The sequence below is a fragment of the Microtus pennsylvanicus genome (genome assembly GCF_037038515.1).
Source record: "Microtus pennsylvanicus isolate mMicPen1 chromosome Y unlocalized genomic scaffold, mMicPen1.hap1 SUPER_Y_unloc_3, whole genome shotgun sequence".
Classification (NCBI taxonomy): Eukaryota; Metazoa; Chordata; class Mammalia; order Rodentia; family Cricetidae; genus Microtus; species Microtus pennsylvanicus.
In genome coordinates this window covers 417,591-435,232 of record NW_027460881.1, presented here as the reverse complement: position 1 = coordinate 435,232, position 17,642 = coordinate 417,591, and positions in this window count along the sequence as shown.

The following is a 17,642-nucleotide window of genomic DNA, read 5'->3' as shown; positions in this document are numbered from 1 at the left end:
TTGGGCAGGTGGTTATAGATCAGCCAACTAACCAGTAGCTTGAGTGGTAAGGAGAGGAGTGGCTGTTCTTTGAATTCTTTGCCATCTGTTCAGATATTTCTTTCTCACTTTAGGTATAGGCAGAGCTTCGTCTCTCATTGATATAGTAAGTCAGGAAGTAGGTTTCTCAGTAGAGTTCAATTGAATTTTGCAGCAGGAATATGTCTCTGATACACATATACTGAGCTGTAGACAAGAGTTTGATAATTTTCCTATTAATTTCTTAAGAACATATTCCATTTAGGTATGCAAATCTATTCAGCCCTGCCTTTTTCACCTGCTCCAAAGTTATTCCTAAAAAGAGCCTTGACCTCACATCCTCACCTTCTTATCCTTGCAGGCACTTATGGTGGAGGAAACCACTTTGTGTCTGATTTAAACTGAAGAGTTCTTCCTATGCAGAGATTGGCAGCTATGAAGCCCAAGCACAGAAACAGAGCCAAGAGACAGTGGAACAGGAGTGCTGTGGCCTATCTCAGAAAGTCTCCCGCCATGATGAAGATGCCTCTTAGTATGAGTGGCATGGCACCTCTCCAGAAGAAGAATGGGCCATCGCTCCAGAAGCAAAAACTTAGTAAGCCTTTTGAGGCCCTGGAGAATATTGTTGGCCGCAGAATTTCTCACGGCTGGAAGGAAGCCAATGAACCAGTCACCCATTGGAAAGCCATCATTCTAGATCAACTGCCAACAAACCCCCTCTCTATTTGTTGAAATATGATGGGATTGATTGTTTCTATGGCTTGGAGCTTCATAGTGATGAAAGGATTTTAAACCTGAAGATCCTGCCTAATAATGTGCCATTTCCTCAGGTGACAGACACTCATCTCTCAAACACCATAGTTGGCAGAGCAGTGAAACATACATTCATGGGCACAAATGGCTCTAAGAATGACTGGAACGGGATGGTCCTAGAAGAGGTGCCAATCATGAAGACCTGGTTTTATATTACCTACAAGATAGATCCGGTCTTGTACATTTACCACCTCCTGGATGACTACCTGGAAGGCAACCTCCACATCATGCCAGGCTCTAAGGAAGAGTGGAGTGGCGTGGTCCCAGATGAGGTGCAGAGCATAACGACCTGTTTCTACATTGTCAACGAGAATGATCCGGTCCTGTACCTTTACCACCATCATGATGATTCCATTGAAGGCAACCTCCACATCACGCCTGAATGTCCTCCAGTAGAGGTGACTTTGGAATTAGGCAGGGATTCCTTGGAGGGCAAAAGAGTGCAGTACAACAAAAAAGATGGAACCCAAGGGATACGTAAAATTATTTGCCAAGTTCCCAACAAACCTTCTGTGTATTTCATCAAGTTTGATAATGACTTCCATATCTATGTCTATGATTTGGTGAAGATCTGTTAAAGTGAAATTCTCAAATTTTGAGGGGCAGACTTAATTCTCTCTGTGGGAATGTGTTTTTTCAGAGATACCTCAGGTCTTCTATGAATCCTGGTATCTTTTCCAATGGATTATTCTTTCTCAAGAATAAAAATATGTTAACATGTTGTGTTACTTGGTCAATGATGGATTGTGTTTGGTGGATGGGGCATCACAGAAATACATGCCTCAAAACAAAGCAGGATTTATGGTCTTTTCCCTTGGAGAGTAAAAGACTGGGGATGCGTGGTGTGGTAAAGGACAAGATGGCTGTCAAGGACGCAGTGGAGACAGAACAAAAAGTTGTATGATCTCAGGGCGCTATGAAGCTTGAGGGAAAACCATGTCAAATGGAAAGATGTGACCGATATCAGCGTGAGGTATTGGGACTTACTTAAGGGGATAAAGAGTAGATTAATCAGGAAGGGACACAAATGTCTACTCAAAATCAGAGAAAATTAGGTTTCATTTGATGAATGGTTTAATTCGTACTAGCTGTAAGTTAAAGGATGTTTGATCTCCACTAGAGCATGTTGCTTAGTGAAAAGTGTCTCCGCTCAGTTGCTCTTCTCCAGTAAGTTTGACATCAAGCTACCTACTTAGTTTTGCCAGAATTCTGTCTGCCACCTACTTTGTCATGCCTGGATTCGTTATGCCTTGAACTCTCATAGGTCTTATCCATGCCATCCAACCCTTGTCAGTTCATTTAAATAATTGCCCTGCCATATCTGGAAAACAGTGTTCCCTTTCATTGATCATGTTCTGTAGTACTTGGGCTATAAAACTCATGAACACACTCACCACACACAGGATAAACATGTACATATGATGCCCACTAGTGTGTGACATGCACACATATGATGAATGCACCGAACTCCATAATATCAGTAAAGTAGGGAATCCATGATGCTAGGTGGAGTCTGGCAAAGACCCCACACACCCATCAAACCGCCAAATACCAGTATGGTACTGATGTCTGACTCCCATCCTGTAAGGAACCTGCCATCCTGTAACTGGGCTATTTTTGGTTCCTTCATCTTCACAAACTTGGTTAAAATGTTAGAGTTGTCAAACTGGGAGTTAGGGTCCAGCATGTAGATCAGCTGTCCCAGGTCAGGTGATTTGGCTACAATTTGGGTTAGAAATTGTACCAGGGAATTCTGGTACACCCTCTCCTCTTCTTCTCCCTGTCCTCATCATCAATCTTGTGGGTGTGCCTGGAGCACAAAGAAGGTAAAATGGAATAAGCCTCCTCCTTAGTGGAAAACCTTGTCAATCCTTAATTTGACCTGACTCTCTGAGGGAATGCAGCACATTTTTTCCTACTAGGTCTCCTCATTCATTGGTTCACTCATTTTTCCAAGGAAAGATTGAATTCATCCATTCTTCCTTGTCTCTCTCTCTTCTTTCTTCCCTTCTTCCATTTCCCCCTTGATTGTAGAAATTTGAGCAGCAGGGCTGCATCCCCATGGGGCCGCCTTGTAAGGTTATGCTCCGAAATAACAACACAAAACTATTCATTTCAACGCTGCCTGCCCCATTATTTTCAGCCTCTTAACCCACGTCTAATAATGTATGTTGCAGCACGAGTTGCGCTTAGAAGGAAAGATTTAGCATGTCTGACCTGGTGGCTGGCTTTATCGCCATCTGCCTCAGAGTGCAGAGCTACCATTTCTGCCCATGGGAGAGGTGCATGGCATCTCTAAGCTCAATTCCTATTCCTCCCAGCATTCTCTTATGTTTATTCCACCCACCTATGTTCTAACCTTTCAGGCCAAACAGTTTCTTTATTTAATTAACCAATGACCTATACTCCATCATTACTCCTATTTCTGTTTAAACAAGAACGGAATCTTTAACTTTAACATAGCAAAATTACATATAACAAAACAGTTATCAAGCAAGAATTACAGTTACCATATTTATATCTATTTTATCTTTTATCATAACAATGGAAAACTATAACTATCTATCTATTCTTCAACTCCATCAGAAACTCCAGAATAATACAGTATTACCTAAGCAAACAAAAAGTAAGCCATTTTCAAACTCTAGAAATGACAGAGACATCTCGCTGCCTGGACAGTCACCCAAAGTTCCTCTGTACCGTTGGTGTTTCCATCCTCAGCCTACAGGCCCATAGTTTCCAGCAGACATTTCCATGAAGCAGGAAATTTCAAAGGCAGTCACTATCGGCTTGTCTTGAAGAATGTTTGCTGACCCTTTCCTGAATCAGGAACACGAAAAGATCATCTCGCCTTTAGGCAAGTTCAGTAGTCCTCTCTCTGAGTGTTTTCTGTGTACAGTTTATGCAACAATCCAGGCAAGAGCAGTTTCTTCCCCAAATGGCTATCAAAGTCCATAAGGATCCTTTGTGATGCCCATCTTCTTCCTGAAGTAGATATGTGCTGCCAAGAGTAGAGTGTCTCACTGTCATGAAAAACCCTAAGGTACTAAAACATTAAATAGCCTATTTTGTAGTCTAGAGAGATATGAATAATGCCTATCTAACTGAAATATATATATCTATGTAGCTAGAAAATCTAACTAACATGACTACAAACTTGACTATTATTAATGATTATCCATTAATAACCTATATACATTATATTTTTAAATGAACTACAAAATCATAATACCTTAATTAAGATCAAAAATGCATATACATATAACAAAATTCACCTAAAATCTCTATCAGTAAAGCAAAATCTATACTAATGCAAATATTCATATCTATATCACATCCCATTTTAAATGTAAAAGAACGTTTATAAGCCATATTTGGGAACGTGGGTGCAGTTTTTTCTCTCCAAAATGCTTCCTGCTGAAAGGTGGCATCATTATTGATTTATTTCTGTTGGCAGTTGAGCGAAGCAATATTTTAAAGGTGTTCACAGCAACCTTTAAGTAGGGCGTGGTCCATCCTACCATATTAGGATAGAGGCATCCACAGACTATCACCCTCTGTGAAAACAAAATAGAAACTCCTTTCCAAAGCATCATGTCCTTAGATCCAAATTTCAAAGTCAAGGCATTTTCAAAATATCTATGTTGGATTATTTCAGCAGCTTTTATAAAGAAACATCTTTTAGCAGCTATTGCTACTGCCTCAAAATTCAAATGATTCAAAAAGAGCATAATAGCATACAATATCAAAATTCGCTGTGAATTTTCCATCTTTGTGCGCTTCAATTTAACCTCTATTTTGTTTATTTTTCCTTTTTATTTTTTGCCTTTTGAGACAGGTTCTCTGTATCTTTGACCTGGAAAAACTAACTCTGTATACCTGTCTGTCCTTGAAGTCTCAGAGATCTGCCTCTCTCTGCCTTTCAGGCATTGGGATTAAAGGTGTATGCTACTACACATTGAACTCACAAAGATCTGTTTGTCTCTGCCTTCAAGGCACTGGGATTAAAGGCGTGTGCTACCTCACCTTGAAGTTACAGAGGTCAATCTCCCTCTGCCTCCCATGTGTTGGGTTTACAGCTGTGTACTACCACACCCAACAACTCTCTTCCTTTTTTTAACTTTAAGAACTTCAAATTTTAGCCTGCACATATTTTTAACACACTGTAAATCATTTAAAAATTTTCTTTGTCTTTGAATCTCTCTTTACTCTATTTCTCTCTCTGTTTTTCTGACCACATGAGTCTTTCATTTACCAAGCAATCTCAGTAGGACTAAAGCCGTGGCTTTGCTGGCCAGATGTAGCCCATTCCTTAGCTTTCTGCCATTCCAACCTTGTGGCTGAGGTACCGAACAGAGCCGCATTCAGTGCCACAAGTCTACAGTGTTTCAAGGTCCTTGCCATCAAAGAGGCTGCAACAGACAACACTCAAGCCCTCTTTCTGTAGCTGGCCCTCCTTCCTCAAACAGTCAGAATTTGCCCAGGCAGGATGGACTAGAAAGCCGGCATTTTAAAACAACACAGTTTTTTTTCCTGCTACTGCTGAAAACATACAAGCATTCAGTTGGCTTTTATCAACACCATTTAAATGTTTTGTGGCAGGACCTCTTAAGGGCTGCAGGGTTTTGCAGCTGAAGCTGAGTCAGCAAGCCTCTTTTAGATGAGAGCCCTTGCTTTCTTCTAGCAAGCAGAGCAGACCGAGAAATCGCTGCTACCAAGAAAACATGCTTTACTTTTTCCCAAGCTTTCTCAGGCTTTCAGTGGATTCAGTTGTCCACAAGGCTGCAAGCCATTCTGTAGTTATTTGAGCAGCAAGGCTGTGTCCCCAGCACCATGGCTGCATGAAGGTTATGCCTGAAATAAATACACAAAAACTGTATTCCTTTAAACACTGCTGGCCCATTAGATTCAGCATTTTAACCCATTTCTAATAATCAGTGTAGTATAACGAGGTGCACTTACCAGGAAAAATTCAGCATGTCTGACATGGTGGCTGGCTGCATCGACATCTGCCTCAGAGAGCAGAGCTATGGCTTCTGCCGGGGAGAGGGGAGCATGGCTTCTCTGAGCTCACTACCTCTTCCTCCCGGCATTCTATTTTGTTTACTCCACCTACCTATGTTCTAACCTATCAGCTGAAGCGGATTCTTTCTTTAATTATTCAATAAACTTCTTCTGTCACTTTATCCTTTCAACAGCTTGCCCATATAAATCTCCCATGTGTCTTCTGTTGTATAATCTTTCATTTGTAAAGAACTTGCACTCTCAGGGGGGGGATTTTTCTGACATCTCTGTGGATGGAGATCATATGAGGAAGATCAGATGAGCAACCATGACAACTCTAATGCTGTAGAGTTAGGTGGAGCAGAGATTGATGGCTGACATTCCTGTGCTATGCATCAGATGCCCCTGAACTCTGGCCCTGTTGACAGACAGGCAGACATCAAGTTGGTCACACATACTTAACTCATTCGGGTTCACAGATACTGTAAATGGAGTTTTAATTCTTCTCCTAAACTAATAAAAAAAACAAGATTAAGAGAAGAGAAGAGCCTGAAGTAAGGCCTCAATTGGGTCATTTTGCAAAGGGAAGGTTACCTGCCTCCATGTATGCTGTCTCCTTTTCTTAGTCAAATCCATCCTTCCAGGGTCTAGCTAACAGCTAACCATAGGATTGAACCCAACTGCCTTTGATTTCTGAAATAAGTGCTGTCCCCTTAAGGTCTCATAACAGCACAGGAAGGTTTGTAAGACTGTCCCAGCAACAATTTAAAGCAATTCTAGGACACCAAAGATGCAGCAAATTTGGTTAATTGGTAATATAGATCGTTCTGATGGGACAAAATAATTTAGAATTAAAAAAAAAGCAGATTGGTGTAGTCACGATGAATTTATGTGATATGGCACACACAGGCTTCTGGTTCTGAATACTTCATGCTCGGTGTGTTTTGGAGATTGTCGTGACCCTGAAGCTAGCTGGAGGCTTTGGGGCCTTGAAAGGACAAGACTTAATATTTCAGGACATCCTTGTACTTGGTGCCCACTGTTTACTGATTTCCTTACAGAGAATGAGCAGCCATCTACTCCTGCTGCCATGCCTTCCCCACATGAACAGAGAGAAGACCCTATACACACAGGTCGCTTGTATCACATGTGAAGGCATAAGTCACAAACAAACTCCCACAGCAGTTTAGAATTGTGATTAATAGAATGATTCGTTCTTGAAAGGGGAAAAACTTAGAGATCACAATCCCTTACAAAAGCCCTCTGCAGGATCAGAAAAGGAGCCTCGTAGCCGGAAGGGAAGCTCAAGCAAGAGATCAAGCTGAAGGTAGAAGTTGCTTTTTAAAAGAGAGAGAGACCACAACTCAATGGGCTGGTATCTCAGTGGCTATTCAGGAAACATCACAGAGAAAGGATCTGCTTCATGCATGAGAGTCACCGATGATTTCCCTTTAAGAAAAAAAACCATCAAAACTCCCAATAACATCATCAGCATTCAACAACATGTCTATGATTTCTTTGCCTTGCCTTTGATTGTGCAGTAAATGATGCTGATAGTTAATCTGTGCAATTAATGCAAATTTCCTTGTAACTGACTAGACAGAATTGACAGGTTATCTTAAACACAGCAGGGAGTCACTCTACGATGGAACTGGTTCATCATCACCTGTGTGACAGTGACATAATTGAGATCTTTCCTTTGTCTATAAATCTCATTATGTTCAACATGATATGTTGTCATACAGATTTCTTAGGGTTTTGTCCCACTGGTGGTTTCCTTGGTATGCTTACATAATTTTTGCCAGATCCAATCAGTTTTGCCATGCACTCTCAGCTCCACGTCATTGTGTTCCCCTTATGTTCCATTCCAGGCATTTTAGACCTCTTGTAACTGTTGTAAGAGTATCTCATGTTCCACCTAAATGATTTAGGGTTTTATTTAGGCTGGGTTTTATCTTCCATCACTGAGTTCATTGACTTTCCTTGGGCGTAATTCCTGGGACACTGAGCCTAACTCCTGGGGGATTCCTCCAGTTATTTCTCCTTTCTTAGATAGTTTACACTCTCACTATTACTGTGAGAGTGTTCCTGTAGCAAATACTCTTCTCAAGATGAGAAGAATCTTCAGCTCTCCCCCCTCCCTTCCCTGGTGGCAGAGAGCCTCCCTACTCTGCCTGCTTGGGCGCTGGGTCCTAACCCCAAGCGTAGGGTAAAGGGGAGCTCGGGGGCTTCTTTGTCCCCATAGCCCGCCTGCAGCAAGCAGGGTGGGCCCTTTGTCTGCGAGCGAACCAAGCAGCATGGAGTTTCATCAGGGCACCTAGTGAGACATCATTGTTGTGAGTGAGTGCTTCAGCACCCGGGAACAGCCCGCCTACACTTCCTGATCAACATACAGGGCTACACTGCCCGGTACCTCCTCTCTCTTCCTATCCCATCCAGCTTACATCCAGATCCCCCCACCCTCTGTTTCTCTCCCCCCTCCCTTCCCTGGTGGCAGAGAGCCTCCCTGCTCTGCCTGCTTGGGCGCTGGGTCCTAACCCCAAGCGTAGGGTAAAGGGGAGCTCGGGGGCTTCTTTGTCCCCAAAGCCCGCCTGCAGCAAGCAGGGTGGGCCCTTTGTCTGCGAGCGAACCAAGCAGCATGGAGTTTCATCAGGGCACCTAGTGAGACATCATTGTGGTGAGTGAGTGCTGCGGCACCCGGGAACAGCCCGCCTACACTTCCTGATCAACCTACAGGGCTACACTGCCCGGTACCTCCTCTCTCTTCCTATCCCATCCAGCTTACATCCAGATCCCCCTACCCCCTGTCTCCCTCCATCCCTCCCTTCTTGGAGCAGAGTGCCTCCCTGTTCAGCCTGCCTGGGCGCTGGGACTGAACCCGAAGGTGAGTGCAAAGGGGAAGGTGGTAGCTCCTTTGTCTCCATAACCTGCCTGCAGCAAGCAGGGTGGGCCTTTGTTTGCAAGCTAACCAAGCAGCAAGGAGATCGGAACTGGACTCCAGGAGAAACATCACGGGGGAGTGACATCACTTGGAAGGTACATCAGTTGGCAAGAAGACCTGATCCTGTAAAAGAAGATCCATAGGAGAATATTGGAAGGAAGAGATGGGGAGACGCCAATGCAAGAATTCACCCAACAATCTGAAGAACAACACGAAACCACCAGAAGCCAGCGACCTCACAACAGGAGGACATGAACACCTTAATCATGAAGAAGGAGAAAAAACTTGACTTCATGACAGTGATTGACACCCTTAAACAGCATATAAAAAACGCCCTTATAGAAATGGATGAGAAGTATAACAGAATGTTCGAGGAATTGAGTAAATCAGTGTATGACACCCTAGGAAAGCAAGGAAAAACAATCAAGCAGATAATGGAAACAGTTCATGATTTGAAAAATGAAATGGAGGCAAAGAAGAAAACACAAACAGAGGGCCGGCTGGACATGGAAAATCTAGGTAAACGAATAGAGACTACAGAAACAAGCATAACCAGCAGAATACAAGAGATAGAAGAAAGAATCTCAGAGTCTGAGGATAACATAGAGAAAATAAACGCACTGATCAAAGAAAACAGCAAGTCCAACAAACTCTCATCACAAAACATTCAGGAAATATGGGACACAATAAAAAGACCAAACCTAAGAATAATTGGAGTAGAAGAAGGAGAAGAAGTGCAGCTCAACGGTCCAGAAAATATACTTAACAAAATTATAGAAGAAAACTTTCCCAACCTGAAGAAGGATGTACCTATGAAGGTTCAAGAGGCATACAGAACCCCAAATAGGCTGGATCAAAAAAAACATCCCCTCGCCATATAATAATCAAAACACAAAATATACAGAATAAAGAAAGAATATTAAGAGCCGCAAAGGAAAAAGGCCAACTTACTTATAAAGGTAAACCTATCAGACTTACACCTGACTTCTCTATGGAAACCATGAAAGCCAGAAGGTCCTGGATAGATGTACTGCAAAAACTAAGAGACCATGGATGCAAGCCCAGACTACTATATCCAGCCAAGCTTTCGTTCACCATAAATGGAGAAAATAAAATTTTCCAGGATAAAAACAAATTTAAGCAATACGTAGCCACAAATCCAGCCTTACAGAAAATAATAGAAGGAAAATCACTAACCAAGGAGTCCAACAAAGACCTCAATAACTCAGACATCTAGAGACCCTTCACCAGCGCAACTCAAAGAAGGGAAACACACAAACCCTACTACTTAAAAAGTGACCGGAGTTAACAACCACTGGTCATTAATATCACTTAATGTCAATGGACTCAACTCACCTATAAAAAGGCACAGGCTAAGAGACTGGATACGAAAACAGGATCCAACATTCTGCTGTCTACAAGAAACACACCTCAACCACAAAGACAGGCACCTACTCAGAGTAAAGGGCTGGGAAAAGGCTTATCAAGCAAATGGACCTAAGAAACAAGCAGGTGTGGCCATACTAATTTCTAACAAAGTTGACGTCAAACTTAAATCAATCAAAAGAGATGGAGAGGGACATTTTATACTCATAACAGGAAAAATTCATCAGGAAGAAATCTCAATCCTGAATATCTATGCCCCTAATATCAAAGCACCCACGTATGTAAAAGAAACATTGCTAAAATTCAAGGCAACCATCAAACCGCACACACTAATAGTAGGAGACTTCAACACCCCTCTTTCACCAATGGACAGGTCAATCAGACAGAAACCTAACAGAGAAATTAGAGAATTAATGGAGGTATTGAAGCAAATGGACTTAACAGACATCTATAGAATATTCCACCCAAATAGGAAAGAATATACCTTTTTCTCTGCAGCTCATGGAACCTTCTCGAAAATTGACCACATACTTGGTAACAAAGCTAACTTACACAGCTACAAAAAAATATTACTAACCACCTGTGTCTTATCAGACCACCATGGATTAAAGTTAGAATTCAACAACAATGCTACCCCCAGAAAGCCTACAAACTCATGGAAACTGAACAGTCAACTACTGAACCATACCTGGATTAAGGAGGAAATAAAGAAAGAAATTAAAGTCTTCCTTGAATTCAATGAAAATAAAGAAACAACATACTCGAACTTATGGGACACTATGAAAGCAGTCCTGAGAGGAAAGTTCATAGCACTAAGTGCCCACTTAAAGAAAACAGAGAAAGCACATATTGGAGACTTAACAGCCCACCTGAAAGCTCTAGAAAAAAAAGAAGCAGACTCACCTAGGAGGAGTAGAAGACTGGAAATAATCAAACTGAGGGCTGAAATCAACAAAATAGAAACACAAAAAACAATCCAAAGAATCAATGAATCAAGAAGCTGGTTCCTGGAAAAAATCAACAAGATTGACAAACCCCTATCCAAACTAATCAAACGGCAGAGAGAAAATTTGCAAATTAATAAGATCAGAAATGAAAAGGGGGACATAACCACAAACACAGAGGAAATTCAGAGAGTCATTAGATCTTACTACAAAAGCTTGTATGCCACTAAACTGGAAAATGTAAAAGAAATGGACACTTTCTTAGATAAATACGATTTACCAAAATTAAATCAGGACCAGGTGAACAAGCTAAACAGACCTGTCAGTCGCGAAGAACTAGAAGCTGTTATCAAAAACCTCCCTACCAAAAAAAGCCCAGGGCCAGATGGTTTCAATGCGGAATTCTACCAGAACTTCCAAGAAGACCTAATACCTATACTCCTCAATGTATTCCACAATATAGAAACAGAAGGGTCATTACCAAATTCCTTTTATGAAGCTACAGTTACTCTGATACCAAAACCACACAAAGACTCAACCAGGAAAGAGAATTACAGGCCGATCTCACTCATGGATATCGACGCAAAAATCCTCAACAAAATACTGGCAAACCGAATCCAAGAACACATCCGAAAAATTATCCATTATGATCAAGTAGGCTTCATTCCTGAGATGCAGGGCTGGTTCAACATACGAAAATCTATCAATGTAATCCATCATATAAATAAACTGAAAGAAAAAAAAACATATGATCATTTCATTAGATGCTGAAAAAGCATTTGACAAAATTCAACATCCATTTATGTTAAAAGTCTTGGAGAGATTAGGGATACAAGGGTCATACCTAAATATAATAAAAGCTATATACAGCAAGCTGACAGCTAACATCAAATTAAATGGAGAGAAACTCAAAGCCATCCCGCTTAACTCAGGAACACGACAAGGCTGCCCACTTTCGCCATACCTCTTCAATATAGTGCTGGAAGTTCTAGCAATAGCAATAAGACAGCATAATGGGATCAAGGGGATTCGAATTGGAAATGAAGAAGTTAAACTTTCGTTATTCGCAGATGATATGATAGTGTACATAAGCGACCCCCAAAATTCCACCAAAGAACTTTTACAGCTGATAAACAGCTTTAGTAATGTGACAGGATACAAGATCAACTCCAAAAAATCAGTCGCCCTCCTATACTCAAAGGATATGGAAGCAGAGAGGGAAATCAGAGAAGCTTCTCCATTCACGATAGCCACAAACAGCATAAAATATCTTGGGGTAAATCTAACCAAGGAAGTGAAAGATCTATTTGACAAGAACTTTAAGGCATTGAAGAAAGAAATTGAAGAGGATACCAAAAAATGGATGGACATCCCTTGCTCTTGGATTGGGAGGATCAACATAGTAAAAATGGCAATTCTACCAAAGGCAATTTATAGATTCAATGCAATCCCCATCAAGATCCCATCAAAATTCTTCACAGATCTGGAGAGGACAATAATCAACTTTATATGGAAAAACAAAAAACCCAGGATAGCCAAAACAATCCTATACAATAAAGGATCTTCTGGAGGCATTACCATCCCTGACTTCAAACTCTATTACCGAGCTACAGTAATGAAAACAGGGTGGTACTGGCATAAAAACAGAGAAGTCGACCAATGGAATCGTATAGAAGACCCGGACTTTATCCCACAAACCTATGAACACCTCATTTTCGATAAAGGAGCTAAAAGTTTACATTGGAAGAAAGAAAGCATCTTCAACAAATGGTGCTGGCACAACTGGATGTCAACCTGTAGAAGAATGAAAATAGACCCCTATCTATCACCGTGCACAAAACTCAAGTCCAAATGGATTAAAGACCTCAATATCAGCCCGAAAACACTGAATCTGATAGAAGAGAAAGTGGGCAATACCCTACAACAGATGGGCACAGGCGATCGCTTCTTAGGTATAACCCCAGAAGCACAGACATTAAGGGCAACATTGAATAAATGGGACCTACTAAAACTGAGAAGCTTCTGTAAAGCAAAGGACACTGTCACTAAGACACAAAGGCAACCTACTGACTGGGAGAAGATCTTCACCAACCCCGCAACAGACAAAGGTCTGATCTCCAAAATATATAGAGAACTCAAGAAACTAGACTTTAAAATGCTAATTAACCCAATTAAAAAATGGGGCGCTGAACTGAACAGAGAATTCTCAACAGAAGAAGTTCAAATGACCAAAAGACACTTAAGGTCATGCTCAACCTCCTTAGCGATCAGGGAAATGCAAATCAAAACAACTTTGAGATATCATCTTACACCTGTAAGATTGGCTAAAGTCAAAAACACCAAGGATAGCCTTTGCTGGAGAGGCTGTGGAGGAAGGGGTACCCTCATCCATTGCTGGTGGAAATGCAATCTTGTGCAACCACTGTGGAAGTCAGTGTTTCGGTTTCTCCGGAAATTCGGGATCAACCTACCCCTGGACCCAGCAATACCACTCTTGGGAATTTACCCAAGAGATGCTCTATCACATGTCAAAAGCATTTGTTCAACTATGTTCATAGCAGTATTATTTGTAATAGCCAGAACCTGGAAACAACCTAGATGCCCTTCAATGGAAGAATGGATGAAGAAAGTATGGAATATATACACACTAGAGTACTACGCTGCGGTAAAAAACAATGACTTCTCGAATTTTGCATGCAAATGGATGGAAATAGAAAACACTATCCTGAGTGAGGTATCCCAGGCCCAAAAAGACGAACATGGGATGTACTCACTCATAATTGGTTTCTAGCCATAAATAGGGTTCACGGAGTCTACAATAGGCGAATCTAAAGAAGCTAAGTAAGAAGGTGAACCCAAGGAAAAACATATAGTTATCTTCTTGGATAAGGGAAGTAGACAAAATTGCCGGGGGGGAAAAGTGGGATCTTGGGGGTGGGGTGTGATGGGGGTTAGGGGAGATGGGGAGAGAAAAGGTAGAAGGGAAGGAGGGTGGACTTGGGGAAACAGGAGGATCGGGATAAAGGAAGGTTGGATAGGGGAGCACGGACCACAATTCTTAGTTAAGGGACCCACTTTAGGGTGGGCAGGAGACTTGACCCTAGAGGGGCTCCCAGGTGCCCAAGCTGAGGTCCCCAGTTAGTTCCCTGGGCAGCTGAGGATAGGGAACCTGAAATGACCCTACCCTAGAGCAATACTGACGAATATATTGCATATCATCCTAGAAATTGCATCTGGCGATGGATGGAGATAGAGACAGAGACCCACACTGGAGCACTGGACTGAGCTCCCAAGGTCCCAATGAGGAGCAGAAGGAGTGAGAACATGAGCAAAGATGTCGGGACCACGAGGAGTGCACCCACCCACTGAGACACTGGAGATGATCTACTGGGAACTCACCAAGGCCAGCTGGACTGTTACCAGAAAAAGCATGGGATAAAACTGGACTCTCGGAACATGGCGAACAATGAGGGCTGATGAGACGCCAAGACAATGGCATGCGGTTTTGATCCTACGCAATGTGCTGGCTTGGTGGGAGCCTAGCCAGTCTGGATGTTCACCTTCCTAGATATGGATGGAGGGGGGAGGACCTAGGACGTACCACAGGGCAGGGAACCCTGACAGCTCGATGGACTGGAAAGGGAGGGGGAAAGGGTGGGAGGAAGGGGAGAGGGGTGGGAGGAGGGAAAGAAGAGTGGGAGGAGGGGGAGAAGAGTGGGAGGAGGGGGAAGGAAATGGGAGGCTGGTGGGAGGAGGTGGAAATTTGTTTTTTTTTTCTTTTCTTTATCCTCCTTTTATCAATAAAAAAATTAAAAAAAAAATAAAAAAAAAGAAAAAAAAAGAATCTTCAATATTACAATCCATTTGTTATTGTGATTTAAATACACACACACACACAGACACACAAGTTAATGCACATACACTGATGATATCTCAATTTATGGGGCCATTCTGGGGATGTCAAGATCGATATCTCTTGAGTGGTTCTTAGAAGGCCATAGGGTGACCATCTCTAGGTACTTAAGCAGGGAGGAGAAGTTGACCGCACTGTGACTTGTCTATAGGAACTATGTGTGCCTTGTCCCATAGTCAGACTGATGACTGACTATCTTGAAAACCACCATGGAACTTTTGTTTGGCAAATGATGGAGATCAAGTCAGGGTCTAAATCAGAAACCTAGATGGAGCTTCCAAGCTCCAGTGGAAGAGCAGATGGATGGAGAAAAAGAGCAAGGATGTCAGGAATATAAGGGCTTGGTCCACACTATGAGACACTGTGCCTGAACTAAGGGGATTTCAACTAATCCAGTGACCTGGGAATGAAAGAACATGGGATCAAACTGGAAGCTCTGAATGTGGCTGACAATTGGGGCAGACGGAGAAGCCAAAGATAATGCCACTTGCAATTGTCTGCATATCATACACTGGCTTTTTGTGATCATATTTTCTGTGGATGCATACCTTGCTAAATCTGGATGGATGAAGGGTGGGCTTGGACTTCCCACAGCTCAAAGTACCCTGCCCTCTATTTGGACTGGTGTTTGAGTGGAGAGGTTTATTTGCGGAGCAAGAAGAATGTGGGAGGAGGAAGAGAAGTGGAAAGTTTGATAATTATTATTATGAAGTAATGGAAAAATCAATAGAAAATAACCAATGAGGACATTGGAGCTAGGAAAAAAAAAACATTCATGTGAGTTGTTGACTCAGACCAAAAATTATTTTACAGAAAAAAAAAACACATAAAGGGGTTGAGTTACTTGGAAAATATGACTCAAGTAATTGGGAAGAAGACTGGGGTGTTTATTTTGGGTCTTCATGGGGCTGTATGAGCAGCATTTTAGGACCTGTATGCTGGATATTTCTGGGGGTTAGTAGGGAAGAAACCTGGCTAGGAGGAGTTTTATGACATAAGTAGAGCCTTGATGATGTCACAAAGCTTTGGTTGGGGGTGGCAACTCTGTTCCACATGAAGCACTAGTCTTCTGTGAAGGTGGGCTTACTATGTTCACGGTGGCTGAGGAGGTCAGTTCAGCTCTTGGGCTCCACAACTGTTCAACCGAATTTCCAGAAGTTGGAATCTAGAGAGCCAAGATATTTTCTTTTGGTAAATATGTTTAGGAAGCAACTAGGACCTCTGTAGTCAAAGAAAGGTTTCTTTCAAATCTGCTCTGGGTCCAAAATTTATGTCGTTAACAGCTCCTATATTTGATAGCTGGGGGACGGTTAATGTCAGGTATTCTCCCCACTCTATCTTTGCTAAAAATGTCCAATTCCTCAGTCCACTTAAATGGCAAAGATCCTCTTTGTCCATATGTGTTTTAAAAGATAATTATTTCTAAGAGGTGCTGTTTCACAGATTAATGTTTCTTTCTTTTGGCAGTTTGACTCTCAGTACTCACTTCTCTAATGAAGATACAGAATATCTTTATGTAATCAACCTGGATCTGCATCAGGAGACACAATAGAGAGAGCCAGTGGACTGGAGTGCCATGACCTTGGGCAGGTGGTTATAGATCAGCCAACTAACCAGTAGCTTGAGTGGTAAGGAGAGAAGTGGCTGTTCTTTGAATTCTTTGCCATCTGTTCAGATATTTCTTTCTCACTTTAGGTATAGGCATAGCTTCCTCTCTCATTGATATAGTAAGTCAGGAAGTAGGTTTCTCAGTAGAGGTCAATTGCATTTTGCAGCAGGAATATGTCTCTGATACACATATACTGAGCTGTAGACAAGAGTTTGATAATTTTCCTATTAATTTCTTAAGAACATATTCCATTTAGGTATCCAAATCTATTCAGCCCTGCCTTTTTCACCTGCTCCAAAGTTATTCCTAAAAAGAGCCTTGACCTCACATCCTCACCTTCTTATCCTTGCAGGCACTTATGGTGGAGGAAACCACTTTGTGTCTGATTTAAACTGAAGAGTTCTTCCTATGCAGAGATTGGCAGCTATGAAGCCCAAGCACAGAAACAGAGCCAAGAGACAGTGGAACAGGAGTGCTGTGGCCTATCTCAGAAAGTCTTCCGCCATGATGAAGATGCCTCTTAGTATGAGTTGCATGCCACATCTCCAGAAGAAGAATGGGCCATCGCTCCAGAAGCAAAAACTTAGTAAGCCTTTTGAGGCCCTGGAGAATATTGTTGGCCGCAGAATTTCTCATGGCTGGAAGGAAGCCAATGAACCAGTCACCCATTGGAAAGCCATCATTCTAGATCAACTGCCAACATATCCCTCTCTCTATTTGTTGAAATATGATGGGATTGATTGTGTCTATGGCTTGGAGCTTCACAGTGATGAAAGGATTTTAAACCTGAAGATCCTGCCTAATAATGTGCCATTTCCTCAGGTGACAGACACTAATCTCTCAAACACCATAGTTGGCAGAGCAGTGAAACATATATTCATGGGCACAAATGGCTCTAAGTATGACTGGAACGGGATGGTCCTAGAAGAGGTGCCAATCATGAAGACCTGGTTTTATATTACCTACAAGAAAGATCTCGTCTTCTACATTTACCACCTCCTGGATGACTACCTG